General features: G+C 35.6%; 1 non-coding gene across 1 annotated transcript; it reads left to right on the top strand.

Moving 5' to 3' along the window:
* Positions 1 to 251: 251 nt before the first annotated feature.
* Positions 252 to 359, top strand: LOC112774342 (small nucleolar RNA R71). Its single transcript, XR_003188836.1, has one exon. It is a non-coding gene; the product is annotated as a small nucleolar RNA R71 (small nucleolar RNA).
* The last annotated feature ends 15494 nt before the right edge of the window (positions 360 to 15853 follow it).

The raw sequence follows: 15853 nt of genomic DNA, 5'->3' as shown, positions 1-15853 counted from the left end.
ATATTTTGTTCTGAGCCAATATGGCTTTCAGAGTATCAATTTCAAGAACTCCTTTCTTCTGAGTTGTCCCATTATTCACAGGATTTCTCTCAGAGGTGTACATGAACTGGTTATTTGCAACCATTTTCAATGAGTTCCTAAGCTTCTGCAGGGGTTTTTAGATGAAGAGATCCTCCTGTAGAATGGTCTAATGACATTTTTAACAACTCAGACAGACCATCATAGAATATACATATGATGCTCCATTCTGGAAGCATGTAAGTAGGACACCTTTTTATCAATTGCTTATATCTTTCCTAAGCTTCATAGAGGGACTCACCTTCCTTCTGTCTGAAGGTTTGGATTTCCACTCTAAGCTTGCTCATCTTTTGAGGTGGAAAGAATTTGGCCAGGAAAGCACTGACCAGCTTTTTCCAAGAGTTCAGGCTTTCCTTAGGTTGTGAATCCAACCATGTTCTAGCTCAGTCTCTTACAGAAAAAGGGAAAACATTAAGCCTGTAGACCTCGGGATCAACTCCATTGGTCTTGACAGTGTCACAGATTTGCAAGAATTCAGCTAAGAACTGATGAGGATCTTCCAATGGAAGCCCATAAAACTTGCAATTCTGTTGCATTAGAGAAACTAATTGAGGCTTAAGCTCAAAGTTGTTTGCTCCAATGGCAAGAATTGAGATGCTTCTTCCGTAGAAGTTAGAAGAGGGTGCAATAAATTCACCAAGCATCTTCCTTGCATCTCCACCATTATTATTGGGTTCGGCCATGTCTCCTTCTTTTTCAAAAATTTATGTCAGGTTCTCTCCAGAGGGTTGTGCTTTAGCTTCTCTTAGTTTTCTCTTAAGGGTCCTTTCAGGTTCAGGATCAGCTTCAATAAGAATGTCTTTATCCCTGTTCCTGCTCATATGAAAAAGAAGAGAACAGAAAAGAAGAAGAATCCTCTATATCACAGTATAGAGATTCCTTTATGTGAGTAGAAGAAGAGTAGAATAGAAGAAGGAGAAGAGAAAAATTCGAACACAGAGAAGAAGAGGGGGTTCGAACTTTGAGTGGAAGAGAAGTGTTAGTAGATAAATAAACAAATAGAAAGAGATGAGAGGGGGAAAATTCGAAATTTAAATTAAAATAAAAGGAAAATATTTTTGTTTTTATTTTAATTATTGGTTAGTATTCGAAAATTAAAAAGAGAAATAAAATTAAATTAAAATTTAAAACAATTAGTTAATTAAAATGAATTTTGAAAAAGTGGGGAGGAGTTTTCAAAAATTAGAGAGAGAAAAGTAGTTAGGTGGTTTTGAAAAAGATATGATTGAAATAGAAAACTTTTTAAAATCAAACAAAAAGTCAGGTAGTTAATTGAAAAAGATTTGAAAATCAATTTTGAAAAGATAAGAAGTTAGAAAAGATTTTGAAATTGATTTTGAAAGATATGATTTGAAATTTATTTTGAAAAATATTTGAAAAGGAAATAAAAAAGATTTGATTTTTTTGAAATTAAAGTTGATTACTTGACTAACAAGAAACTAAAGGATATGATTCTAGAGTTTAAAGATTGAACCTTTCTTAATAGGCAAGTAACAACTTGAAAATTTTTTAATTAAAACATTAAATGTTAGTGAGATTTTTGAAAATATGAAATAAAAATAAGAAAAATATTTTGAAAATAAATTTTGAAAATTTCGAAAATATGAAAGAAAAAAATGAAAAAAAATTGATTTTTGAAAAAGATTTGAAAAAATAGAATTTTGAAATTGAAATTTATGAGTAAAACAAGGAAAGATATATTTTTTATTTTTGGATGTTTATTAAAGAGAGAGAAAAACACTAAAATGATGCAAAACATGAAAATTCAAGATCAAAACTAATAATGCATGCAAGAACACTTTGAATGTTAAGATGAACACCAACAAAACTTTGAAGATCATGATGAACATCAAGAACTTATTTTTGAAAATTTTTAAGAAAAGAAAAACATGCAAGACACGAAACTTAACAATTTTTAAACTTTAGACACTAATAAATTAAAAATGCATATGAAAAACAAGGAAAGACACAAAACTAGAAGAATTAAAGATCAAACAGGGAAAATCATCAAGAACAACTTGATGATTATGAAGAACAAATGCATGAGTTTTCAAAAATTAGAGGAAAATTAAAAAGATGCAATTGACACCAAACTTAAAATTTGACACTAGACTCAAACAAGAAACATCAAATTATTTTTGGTTTTTTTATGATTTTAAAATTTTTTTTGGTATTTTTCAAAAATTAATTGGAAAAAGAAAAATAAGGATTTCAAAATTTCTAATGAGAATTCCAAGAATCATGCAATGTTAGCCTAAAACTCCGGTCACTTAATTAGACATGGCTTACTAGCCAGCCAAGCTTTCAGTGAAAGCTCCGGTCCAAAACACTAGACATGGCCAATGGCCAGCCAAGCTTTAGCAGATCATTACGTTCAACAGCAAGATTGATAGAAATCAACAAGTTCTTGTGATGATAAGTTGAAACCTCGGTCCAAAAGATTAGACATGGCTTCACAGCCAGCCAGACTTCAACAGATCATCATGAATCACTAGAATTCATTCTTAAAAATTCTGAAGTCATAGAATAATTTATGTTTTTTTGAAAATTTTTCAAAAATAAAAATAATAAAAACAAAAAGCTTAAAATTAAAATAAAATTACCTAATCTGAGCAACAAGATGAACCGTCAGTTGTCCAAACTCGAACAATCCCCGGCAACGGCGCCAAAAACTTGGTGCAAGAAACTGTGATCTCAACGGCGCCAAAAACTTGGTTTGCAGGATCGTAATCTCAACTCCTTTTCAAAACTCCACACAACTAACCAGCAAGTACACTGGGTCGTTGATGAGCGGATAATTTATACGCTTTTTGGCATTGTTTTTACATAGTTTTCAGTATGATTTAGTTAGTTTTTTATATATTTTTATTAGTTTTTAAATAAAAATCATATTTCTAGACTTTACTATGAGTTTGTGTGTTTTTTTGTGATTTCAGGTATTTTCTGGCTGAAATTGAGGGACTTGAGCAAAAATCAGATTCAGAGGTTTAAGAAAGACTGCAGATGCTGTTGGATTCTGACCTCCCTGCACTCAAAGTGAATTTTCTGGAGCTATAGGAGTCCAAATGGTGCTCTCTCAATTGTGTTGGAAAGTAGACATCTAGGGCTTTTCAGCAATATGTAATAGTCCATACTTTGCCCGAGTTTAGACGACGCAAACTGGCATTCAACGCCAGTTCCTTGTTGCATTCTGGAGTTAAACGCCAGAAACAGGTTGCAAAGTGGAATTAAACGCCAGAAACAGGTTATAAACTGGCGTTCAACTCCAAGAAAGACCTTTCCACGTGAAAGCCTCAATGCTCAGCCCAAGCACACACCAAGTGGGTCCCGGAAGTGGATTTCTTCATCATTTACTCATTCCTGTAACCCTAGTAACTAGTTTAGCATAAATAGAACTTTTTACTATTGTATTCGGGGGTTCCTTTTTCCCTATTTTCGAATTCATATGCCATTTAGGGAGGCTGGCCATTCGGCCATGCCTGGACCTTGTACTTATGTATTTTCAACGGTAGAGTTTCTACACACCATAGATTAAGGTGTGGAGCTCTGCTGTTCCTCATGAATTAATGCAAAGTACTATTGTTTTTCTATTCAACTCAAGCCTATTTCTTATCTAAGATATACACTTGTTCTTCAACCTGAGGAAGGTGATGATCCGTGACACACATCACCATTCTCACCCATGAACGCGTGCATGACAACCACCTCCGTTCTACTTGCAATCGCTTAAGTGCATATCTCTTAGCCTTCTGGTTCATGACACATGGTTGCCTCGCCTGACAACCGAGCCCTCCATTCCATGAGATCAGAGTCTTCATGGTATAGGCTAGAATTATTGACGGCCATTCTTGAGATTCAGAAAGTCTAAACCTTGTCTGTGGTATTCCGAGTAGGATATGGGAAGGGATGGCTGTGACGAGCTTCAAACTCGCGAGTGCTGGGCGTAGTGACAGATGCAAAAGGATAGTAAATCCTATTCCAGTATGATCGAGAACCGACAGATAATTAGCCATGCAGTGACAGCGCATTGGACCATTTTCACATAGAGGATGGGATGTAGCAATTGACAACGGTGATGCCCTGCATACAGCTTGCCATGGAAAGGAGTATTAAGGATTGGATGAAGACAGCAGGAAAGCAGAGGTTCAGGAGGAACAAAATTATCTCTATACGCTTATCTGAAATTCTCACCAATGAATTATATAAGTATCTCTATCTTTATTTTACGTTTTATTTATCTTTTAATTATCAAATCTCTAAAACAATTTGAATCCGCCTGACTAAGATTTACAAGGTAACCATAGCTTGCTTCAAGCCGACAATCTCCGTGGGATCGACCATTACTCACGTAAGGTTTATTACTTGGACGACCCAGTGCACTTGCTGGTGAGTTGTGTGAAGTTGTGACAAAGTGTAATTCACGTTTGAGAGCACCAAGTTTTTGGCGCCGTTGTTTAGGATCAGAATTTCGAGCACCAGTCGTCCAAGTAATAAACCTTACGTGAGTAAGGGTCGATCCCACAGAGATTGTCGGGTTGAAGCAAGCTATGGTCATCCTTGTAAATCTCAGTCAAGCAGATTCAATTGGTTATGAGGTTTTGATAATTAAAATATAAATAAAATATAAAATAAGATAGAAATACTTATGTAATTCATTGGTGAGAATTTCAGATAAGCATATGGAGATGCTTTGATCCTTCTGGATCTCTGCTTTCCTACTGCCTTCAGTCAATCATTCATACTCCTTTCCATGGCAAGCTGTATGTTGGGGGATCACCGTTGTCAATGGCTACCGTCCGTCCTCTTAGTGAAAATGGTCTAAGTGCGCTGACACCGCACGGCTAATCATCTGTTGGTTCTAACTCATGTTGGAATAGGATCCATTGATCCTTTTGCGTCTGTCACTATGCCCAACACTCGCGAGTTTAAAGCTCGTCACAGTCATCCCATCCCAGATCCTACTCGGAATACCACAGACAAGGTTTAGACTTTTCGGATCTCAAAAATGCTGCCAATTGATTCTAGCTTATACCACGAAGACTCCGATCTTTTGGAATGGAGGCTAAGAGATATACACTCAAGCTATTGCAGATAGAATAGAAGTGGTTGTCAGGCACGCGCTCATAGGTGAGAATGATGATGAGTGTCATGGATCATCACATTCATCAGGTTGAAGTGCGAGTGAATATCTTGGAATAAGAATAAGCTTGAATTGAATAGAAAAATAATAGTACTTTGCATTAATTCATGAGGAACAGCAGAGCTCGATACCTTAGTCTATGTGGTGTAGAAACTCCATCGTTGAAAATACATAAGAACAAGGTCCAGGCATGGCCGAATGGCCAGCCCCTAAAAGTCATCAATGATCAAAAGTGATACAAAGATAGTCTCAAAAATGATCAAAAGATGTGAAATAAATCACTAAAAGTAGTTTTTATACTAAACTAGTATCTAGGATTACAGAAAATAAGTAACTAAGTGCAGATAGTCCAAAAATCTACTTCCGAGGCCCACTTGGTGTGTGCTTGGGCTGAGCATTGAAGCTTTCACATGTAGATACTTTTCTTGGAGTTAAACGCCAGGTTGCAGCTTGTTTGTGGCGTTTAACTCTGGTTTGTAACCTGTTTCTGGCGTTTAACTTCAGAATAGGGCAGGAAGTTGGTGTTTGAATGCCAGTTTGCGTCTTCAAAACTCGGGCAAAGTATGAACTATTATATTTTGCTGGAAAGCCCTGGATGTCTACATTCCAACACAATTGAGAGCGTGCCAATTGGGTTTCTGTAACTCCAGAAAGTCCATTTCGAGTGCAGGGAGTTTAGAATCCAACAGCATTTGTAGTCCTTTTTCAGCCTCTGAATCAGATGTTTGCTCAGGTCCCTCAATTTCAGCCAGAAAATACCTGAAATCACAGAAAAACACACAAAATCATAGTAAAGTCCAAAAATGTGATTTTTATTTAAAAACTAATAAAAACATAGTAAAAACTAACTAAATTATACTAAAAACTACCTAAAAATAATGCCAAAAAGTGTATAATTTATCCGCTCATCACTTACCTTCTCTTTTTCATGGATATCATTTTGTGTTCCTTGGTCACAATCTCCTTTTCAGTGCTTTCCTTGATTATCTTCACCACTCTGAGTTCAGGACTTGGGTGTTGTGTGATAGGAGGAGTCATCAAGAACTTCCTGAATTGATGGTTCAAAGAACTCACCCTCTATCCTATTCTATACTTTATTGGAGTGTAAATTCCCATAATTGTTTTCCTCCCTTACAACCTCCTTTTTTCGTGTATCTTCCTCGTCTTCCATGTGTGAAGGTGGGGAGTTCTCTAATTCACTAGAGTGAGTACTCCCTTGATTAACTTTCTCACATTCTTCCGTAGGATCTTGCATTGCTTCTCTTGGTAGGAAGTCTACTTTTTCCTGTGTCCAATGCTTGGTAATCAACTCCACATCTCTCTATATTTTTTACACTCATTCTCATATCATGTATGCAATTTTGAGTAGTATTCCTTAATTCTTTCATGGCAAGCTCTAGAATTGACAGTTCTTGATATGAATAAGGAGATGAAGATTCTTGATATGAAGAAGGAGATGGTGGCTCTTGATATGAGTAAAAAGAGGATGGCTCTTGATATGAGTAAAAAAAGGATGGCTCTTGGTATGAATAAGGAGAGGGGTGAGGATGGAAATTTTTGAAAAATTTTATCTGTTATTTTCTGCAGTTCTTGGCAGGCAAGATCAAAAGATGAAGGTTTTTGATATGGATAGAGAGGAGGTGGTTCTTGGTGTTAATATGGAGTTGGTGGTTCTTGATAGATGGAATATGGAAAATTGACATCTCTTTGCTCTTGACTTTGCCAAATAAAATCCGAGTAGTTCCTCCATCCACAATAATATGAATCACTTCTTGGGTGTGAATAGTAACCCATGTGATCACTCTCCATTATTTTTTCTCAACACAAAATACCGAACAAAATTAAACGCACCAGGTGGTAGACAAGAAAGCAAAGAAGAAAAGAACAGAATTTTTTTTAATTCTTTTTCTTGAAAAGAAATAAATTAAAGAATAATAAAAAATAAAAAATAAAGGAGAATAGATAAAAAATTTTTGAAAACTAAACAAAGATAAATACTAGTATTTTTAAAAATATTTTCAAAAGAAAAATTACTACGGGACACCAAACTTAATTTCAAAAATTAAGAAAAAACTATTAACTAAAATAAAACTCAATTTTTTTTGGAAATTAAAAGGTAAAACAAAAATAAAAAGAAATCAAAAACTAAAAATGCCTAATCTAAGCAATCAAGCAACCAATAGTTGTCAATCATAATCAATCCCCGGCAACGGCGCCAAAAACTTGGTACACGAAATTAGAACTCGCACAACTTAACCGGCAAGTGCACCGGGTCGTACCAAGTAATTAATACCTCAGGTGAGTGAGGGTCGATCCCACGAGGATTGATGGACTGAGCAACAATGGTCGAATGACTCACTTAGTTAGGCAAGCAAAAGGTGATGTTTTGAGGTTATAAAATGCAAAATATAAGAAAGCAAATAATAACAGTAAAGTAAATTATATGAGAAAATAGTTAAGGCTTGGGAGATGTTTATCTTTTCGGATTAAAACGTCTTTCCAACTATTTTAACAAAGAATGATTCATTCTATGGAAAATCATAAGTGATTAAACCCTAATCTCTTAGTGATTTAATGTCCTCTAATCCTAATCAAATGCTACTCCCGTGGTCACTGAATTCCGATTAGAGGATTAAGTTCATTAAACTAGTTTAATGCCACAAAAACCCTAATTACCCAAAACTAACAGGATTTTATGTCACATATCCAAATTAATTCATGTAATTAGCAATTTAGGAGGAATTTGTTTTCAAGTTATACTTCAAGCAAGATAACACTCTCGAGAATCACAAGAACTCAAGTAGAAAATGGTCATACTCTCGTTCCACCCAATTCATAAGATTAAGAACGAAAACAATCCTTAGAATTGAATCAAACATAAATTAAAATAGAAGAATAATAATCTTAATTCACAGAAATAAATAGAGCAACTAACCTTAACCAAGGAGGTTTAGTTGCTCATAACTTACAGTAAAAATGCGGAAGTGAGGAGTCCCCCTCCCAGAGGAGAGATCGAGTGTGTCCCTTAGGGAGGAAGGAAGTCCCCTATTTATAGTAAAAACCCCTAAGACTAAACCTAAAATTCAAATTCAAACTAAATCAAAATAAAATCAAATTTAGATCAAATCAAATCTTTTGATTTGAAACTAAAATATTGAATTCTAAAACTAAAAGATATTGTTTGTAATTAAAAATTACAAAAAGAAAACAAAATATAACTAATAGATGCTAAATCCACTTGGAGGCTCAAAGAGGAGTGATTCAGGCTGTTGCTGGCGTTCAGTGCCGGGTGGGCGTTCAGCGCCGGCAGGGGGATATTTCTAGCACTGGTTTTGTCCCTCTTGGGTGCTAAATGCCAGGCTAAGCATTAAGCGCCGTATTTGGCAATGATTCCAGAAAAGAAGTATAGACTATTATATATTGTTGGAATGATCTGGAAGTTGGCTTTCCAACATCATTAAAGCCGCATCAATTAGACCTCTGTAACTCAAGTTATGCTTGTTGAAATGCAAGAAGGTCAGAGTTGATAGCATCTACTATCCTTTCTTCGTTGTTGCACAAAACTCTGCCAAATTCGCCTAAAATTTACCTAAAATCATAATCAGACATTAGGATCATATACTACTCCTAATCTTGGAAATTGTGGGAGTAGTATTTTGACCCCAAATGTCAATGCAAATAATTTTGAACTCAAGCCTCAATTGATCACTCTTGTTCAACAAAATTGTCAATTTGGAGGAAGCCACCAAGAAGACACAAACCAACACATTTCAAGCTTCATCCAAATTTGTGATAAGGTGAAAACAAATAAAGTATCAGCTGAAGCATATAGACTTCCTCTTGTTTCCATTCTCTCTTAGATATAGAGCTGCACAATGGTTGGAGTCCCACCCTAAAGAAAGCATTGCCATATGGTGGAAGACTTAGTTAGCAAGTTTTTTGACCAAGTTCTTTCCCCCCTCAAAGATTGATATAAGTTGAGGACAGATGTGTAGACTTTTAGGCAACTTGAAGGAGAATCCATATATAAAGCTTGGAAAAGATACAAAGGGATGTTGAGGAGATGTCCACCAAATATGTTTGTAGATTGGGTCCAACTCCATTTTTTCTTTGATGGAATCACTCAAACCTCAAAAAATTCATTGAATAATTCATCAGGGGGATCATTACACATCAAGTCTCCTAGTGAAGCTATGGAACTCATTGATATTGTTGTAAATAATCAATATCTCTACTCTTCAGAGTGAAATATGAACACAAAAAGAGGAGTGATAAAACTAGAAACCCTTGATGCTCTAGTGGCTCAAAATAAAATCATGTCTCAAAACTCTTCACACTCATTAAGCAAATGGATGGAATGCACATCTCTGCCATCAACACACAAAGCTCATTATATGACATGAATGGAGGGAATCAGTTTGGTGGAAATTTTTATTCATTCAACACTAATTAATCACAGGTGGAGTAAGTCAATTTTATTAACTCCTCCAGGACATAACAAAATGATCCATACTCCAAAACATATAATCTTGGATGGAGAAACCATCCTAATTTTGGGTGGGGAAACCAACAAAGCCAAGACCAAATAAGCCACAACTTCAACCATGCAAACAATTTCAACTTCCAACCAAACACTCAAAATCACTTCTAAAATCCACAAAACACCCCTTTCAATTCTTCAAACAATTCTCATCAACCACAACCACAACCCACACAAAAAATTCTCTAATGTTGAACTTGCCTTGGAAAAATTTATGGAGCAAACAAGTTCTAATTTCCAAAATCAAGGTGCTTCAATCAAGAAATTAGAAATACAAATTGGCCAAATTTCTCAACAATTAGCAAAATCCATTAACACTTTTCTACTAAGTGACACTGAGGTCAATCCAAGGGAAGAATGCAAGGCAATCAATGTTGAGAAGTAGGAGAATTATGGAGAAAGAAGCCACCAATCATGAAGTGAACAATGAAGAAGCTTCAAAGGAGGAATTGGAGGAGCAAAAGCAAGAACAAGAAGCCTCCACACAAAGTAACATTCCAATGAAGAAAGAAGTAGTGTAGTCATACAAACCAAAAATCTCATATCATCAAAGATTCAAGGGATAGATTAAAGAGAAGCAATACTCCAAATTTCTAGAGGTATTCAAGATACTACACATCAACATTCCTTTTATAGAAGCACTTGAACAAATGCCAATGTATGCTAAGTTTATGAAGGAAATATTATCAAGGAAAATATCCTTGAAGGGAGGACAAACTGTAGTCACGACTAAGGAGTATAGTGCCATCATCAAAAAGGACTTACCAAGGAAGAAGAAGGATCTAGGGAGCTTCCGAATCCCCTGTACCATTGGAAACATAACATTTGAAAGAGCATTATGTGATCTTGGTACAAGCATCAACCTAATGCCTCTCTGTTTGATGAAGAAGCTATAAAACCATGAATTGAAACCAACAAAAATTGCCCTTTAATTGGCTGACAAATCCATGTAGGCACATGAAGTTGTGGAAAATGTTTTGGTGAAAGTAGAAAAATTCTTCCTGCTAGCTGATTTTGTCATCTTTGATATGGAGGAAGACTACAACACCCCCATTATTTTGGGATGGCTCTTCTTAGCCACTGTCAAGGCATTGATTGATATTGAAAAGGAAGAATTGATGCTAAGAGTGCATGACGAACAATTGGTGTTCCATGTTTTCAAGACCATGCATGATTCCAATCATGAGGACAAGTGTATGAAGATTGACTCCAAGGATCCAAACTTAAAGGAGGCACCCAGTGAATCACTTCAAAAACTACCACTCCCATGCTTGAAAGAGAACAAAGAAGTAAAAGTGAAATAAAAAGCTGAAGGGATCATTGGAGCCAAAGACGATTTATACCCGAAGCCTCCATTTGTGATAACCAACAAGATTCCTCCTAACATTGAGCTTAACATTGGCATTGAGTGTGAACAACCACCACCAAAAGGGGAAGAAAAGACTCTGAACAAAGTACCTAGAGGGTGGAGAAATAAAAAGATCCCTACTGAAGACTTTTCACCAGGGGATAAGGTGATGCTAGTTTACCAACCAGGGGAGCCATCTACACATTTGTCTGGACATTACACAATCAACAAGATTCTTTCTCTTAAGCATGTTGAGATCATCAAGAAAGACACTAGAAGAAAGTTTACAGTGAGAGGATAGAAGTTGAGGCACTATGATCATCATCCACCAAAATAAGGATCAACCGTCAAGCTAGTAACATTGAAGAAGCATTTGTTAGGAGGAAACCCAACCATAGTATCCTTTGATTATTTTTAATTCTTAGATTTTATTAATCTTCATTTTTACTGTTGAATGATGCATGCATAAAGAAAACAAGTATAGGAGGAAGCTAAGTTGAGGTGTTCCCCAGTCATGCAATAAGAATAAAAGAATTAATGTTTGAATGCATGATGCTTTACAATGATGAGCAATGTATATCATGAATATTGCATTTTATAAAAAAATAATTTGGTGTAAGATTTTAGCCTTTTGGGTTCAAGAAAGAAACAAGTTTTCTGTTGTAGCATGCATCCAATGTAATAATGCAGTGTTAGAATGACTTTCATATAGCTTGTGCATTAACATGTCATGCATGAATCATTAATCTCATATTTGAACCAACATTGCATTGCATGAAGCTAAGTTTGGTGTTACCACCAATCTTAGAAAAAGACCATTGATTGAACCATAATAAACCATGCAACATTTGGTATACTGAGCATACATTAAAATAACCAAAATGAACAATATGATTTTGTGACATAAGGAACATAGAGAGTGGCGTGCCACGGGATAAATTTGGTGTCCAAATGACATGATTTTTTGCTTCCTGTGGCACGACATTATTATGGCATCCCACGCCTGGTACTAAATGCATTTTAAACATATTTTGTTGCTTCCCGTGGCATGCTAACCTTGGGGCGTTGGACGGCTGAATGGAAATCATGCATACGTATGGCATCCGTGTATGCATGACTTGGCTAAAATAGGATTTCGTGTTTATGCATGACATGTGCATGCGCACGATACCACTTTGCCTTCCCACGCTAGTACCCTGACATCCCACACATGGTACATTTTTACTCTTAAAAAAAAGACGAGGATGTCGTGCGTATGCATGGCATGTGCATACGCACGACTGCACTTTGGCATCCCACGCCAGTGCTCTGGCGGTCCATGCCTGGTGCATGATATACATTAATTTGGGAAGCCTTAATCAACTTTTTCATCCAACGACATTCTTTGGGCGTGGCACGCTTGTTAGCATTGAAATTTGAATTAGTGAATTTAGCAATTTCCATTGTCGTGGCACGACAAGTTCATAGCGCTACATGGCATATCCTTGTTGATTATTTTTGTATGTTTCATCTCTTGCATTGCATGGTATCTTTTGAACTTGAATTGCACACATCTCCCTACTTGTGGTTGTCACTAAATGCATGCATCATTTTAGTTGTCTTTATTAGTTTTGTTTCTTTATTTTGTAATTGGTATTTCACCTTATTTACTAATAAATTTGATAATATTTTCTTTTATTTGTTTAATTTTGATTAGTATGCATGCTATTATTTTTTTTAAATTGAAGAAGTTGATTTGTTTGAATCTTGCATGTACTTGTGCCACATGTAGGGATTTTCTAGAGCATTCCCCTCTCTAAATGGTTGATTTGAATAAAGTGTTGCATCAGTTAATTGCTTTCACTAGAGAATAATGATTATTCCAAGTCTATCACCACCATTGTCCTTTGTTGCTTGAGGTCAAGTAACCATTTTAAGTTTGGTGTGGAGGTTATGTAGAACATAGCCTATGAGGATAAAAATAGAATAACTTTATTTTGAGTTATTATTTGTTATAGATATGTTGTTATCCATAATTAATAATCACGATTTATTTCTATTCATATAACCTTACTCTTGAAATTGCTTGCACCTAATATCTTTAAGTATACAATAAAAAATTTTCCCTCTTTGAAAGGAAAAGGTTGAAGAAGATTTTAAAATTTGGGGCAAGTAAAGATTAAGAGAAGTGGAGGTTTTGATTATGTGAGTGTGTAATGAGGCTTCATGCTTGTGAATACTTGTATGGGAGCTATAAGACATGGAATCAAGTTTAGAGAAGTATTATAGAGATTCTCAAAAATCTATAGAACCAAGAAGCAGGAATAAACAAAAGAAAAAGAAAAAGAAAAACAAAGAACAAGGGCCAAGGCTCTGAGCATCAATTACTAGGAGGATTAAGAAAGAAACAAGAACTTAAAGAGTTATTGTCCTAGTTAAATGCTTGTGGTGAACTTGTGTCAAAGAGAGAGGCTTGAGCAAGTAAATTCTAAGGGGTGCTTCGACACCTAATACCTTAAACTAACTAGTTTAGGAGTATTGATTGAAAGCTTATCTAAAAAGCCATTTTGAGATAGAATATTTAGAGTCAAGGCCAAAGTGCAAAAAGAAAGTTATGCAAAAACAAAACAATGATGCAAATAAATGATGCTTCAAGGGGACAATCTATAAAGAGATATCTATAATATAATTCGAATGAAATTCCTAAGTTCTAAGACTTCCAAATGTAGGGACTAAAAAGCAATGGCATCCTTGCAAGAACATACAACTTCGAGTTCACCCCACTGTAACTTAATCACTTCACCTACTAAGGCATCACAAGCAATTCTTCAACCCATTCCAATTAAGAGAATCCCTTGTGCATAGTTCTTTTCTTGCTTGGGGACAAGCAAGATCTTTAGTTTGGTGTTGTGATGCTGATGACCAGAATTCACTCCCCATATAAAAATGATGAATCCGTTCTTTTGGCAAGCGCACCAAAATTATCGTCAAGTAATAACCCATAGTGGAGTGGGATCGTATCCACAGAGATTGGTAAATTTGAGCAATTTTAATCAATTGGTGAATTAGTCAAGCTAAGGAAATTAGATTGTGATTGCAGATTTGTAAATGGGCAGAAATATAAATGACTCAAAAGTAAAGAGAAGCAGTAAAGTGCTGAAAAGGAAATGGCAATAATGTAAAGTGCAGAAACATAAATGACTTAATTGTAAACGGGAATGGGGATCGATAGAATGTAAAGAAAGCTATAAAGAATGTGGAAGATAAGAATAGGAGAATTCATTGAGATCAGGAGATGTTATTCTCTTTGGATTAAATCCAGTTCATATCATCTTCAATCATGCAACTCATTGACCTCTTGGCAATCATGATTGATTGAACCCCAATCCCTTGGTGATTCAATTTTTCAGATCTTGATCAATAGCCAATTCCTTGGTCTAATTGCTCATGAACAGAGATATGCTTGATCCTTGATTATACCACACATCATCATAGGTCCAAGTAGAGGGAGGATTATATGTCACCATATCCAAACACCAAAACCCAGATCCTACTCAAGTGTGAGAAGGGATTTCTAGCATGTTTCATGTTTCCTTTCCAAGGTTCCCATGAAACCCATTTTGCATTCATTCTTTTCCAAGATGATTGAACACTAACATTAAAACGAAATTCCTTCTAGCAAATCAAAGAGAAGATGAAGAGAAAAGAAATTCACTATCATTAATCCATCTAGTATAACAGAGCTCCCTCTCTCAATGAGAGGGAATTTAGCTACTCATAGCTCAGAGAAAAGTACAAGATATAGAAGAGATGATATGAGAAGTAAATCTAACTATACTTTAACAAAACTCTACTCAACAACCCAACCCCTGATGATTGCGCTTCCTTGTACGGTATATAATTTCCTTAATTTTGAATGAATTCTCGTTGCAAGTATAGTTCTACGCTGACGAAGAATCCTCTCATGTAAAAATATTGGTTGTCACGAATAACAAACCCCAAATAAGAATTAACCGAAGTATTTGAACTCCAGATTGTCTCACAAGGAATTGCAATGAAGTGGTCAATTATTAGCTATAAAGGGGCAAAAGGGTTTTGGTTTATAAGAGGAACAAGAAAAGTAAATCAAGCAAGTAATTAAAGAAAGCAAGATAAAGAACTCTTGGCTAAGACTTAGGTAACTGAGATCACTATCCTTGTCAACAATTTAAATATTAATAATTATGAGGAACCGAGCGCATTAGGTCTACTCACTAAAGCCTTAAGTACGTATTGTCTACTCCTAGGCTTGGAGTACGTCGAATGGCTTGATCAACATCAATCCATAAGTCCCAACCTATCTATTAATCAAATTAGTAGTAGGGTAGAGTCAATGGTTATCAAATTAATCCCCAAGGGTTCTGGAATTACCAATTCAATGAAGCCCAAGGACTCAAGATCACTCAATTCCCTTAGCCTAGGCCAAGGGTCAAGAGAACTACTCAAAAACTATAGGAAACATTCTATCAAACACCTAATGTGCAATAAAAGTAAACATCACAAAATGCTAAAATTAAGGAAACCCATAACTAACATAAGCAAGAACCCAACAATATTAATGAAGACAAACATAAAAGATACATGGAAACATAAAGTTGCATTAAAAGGAAATTAGATCCACAATGTTCATCAACATAAAAGAGAGCAAAATGGAAAATTAACATAACAACTAAGAAAGTCAAGATGTAGAAATGAGAAATTGTAAAGGAAACAAGATGAAATCAAGTAA

The sequence above is a fragment of the Arachis hypogaea genome, chromosome 18, assembly GCF_003086295.3.
Source record: "Arachis hypogaea cultivar Tifrunner chromosome 18, arahy.Tifrunner.gnm2.J5K5, whole genome shotgun sequence".
NCBI classification, from domain to species: Eukaryota; Viridiplantae; Streptophyta; class Magnoliopsida; order Fabales; family Fabaceae; genus Arachis; species Arachis hypogaea.
This window is presented reverse-complemented; position numbering and strand designations above follow the sequence as displayed.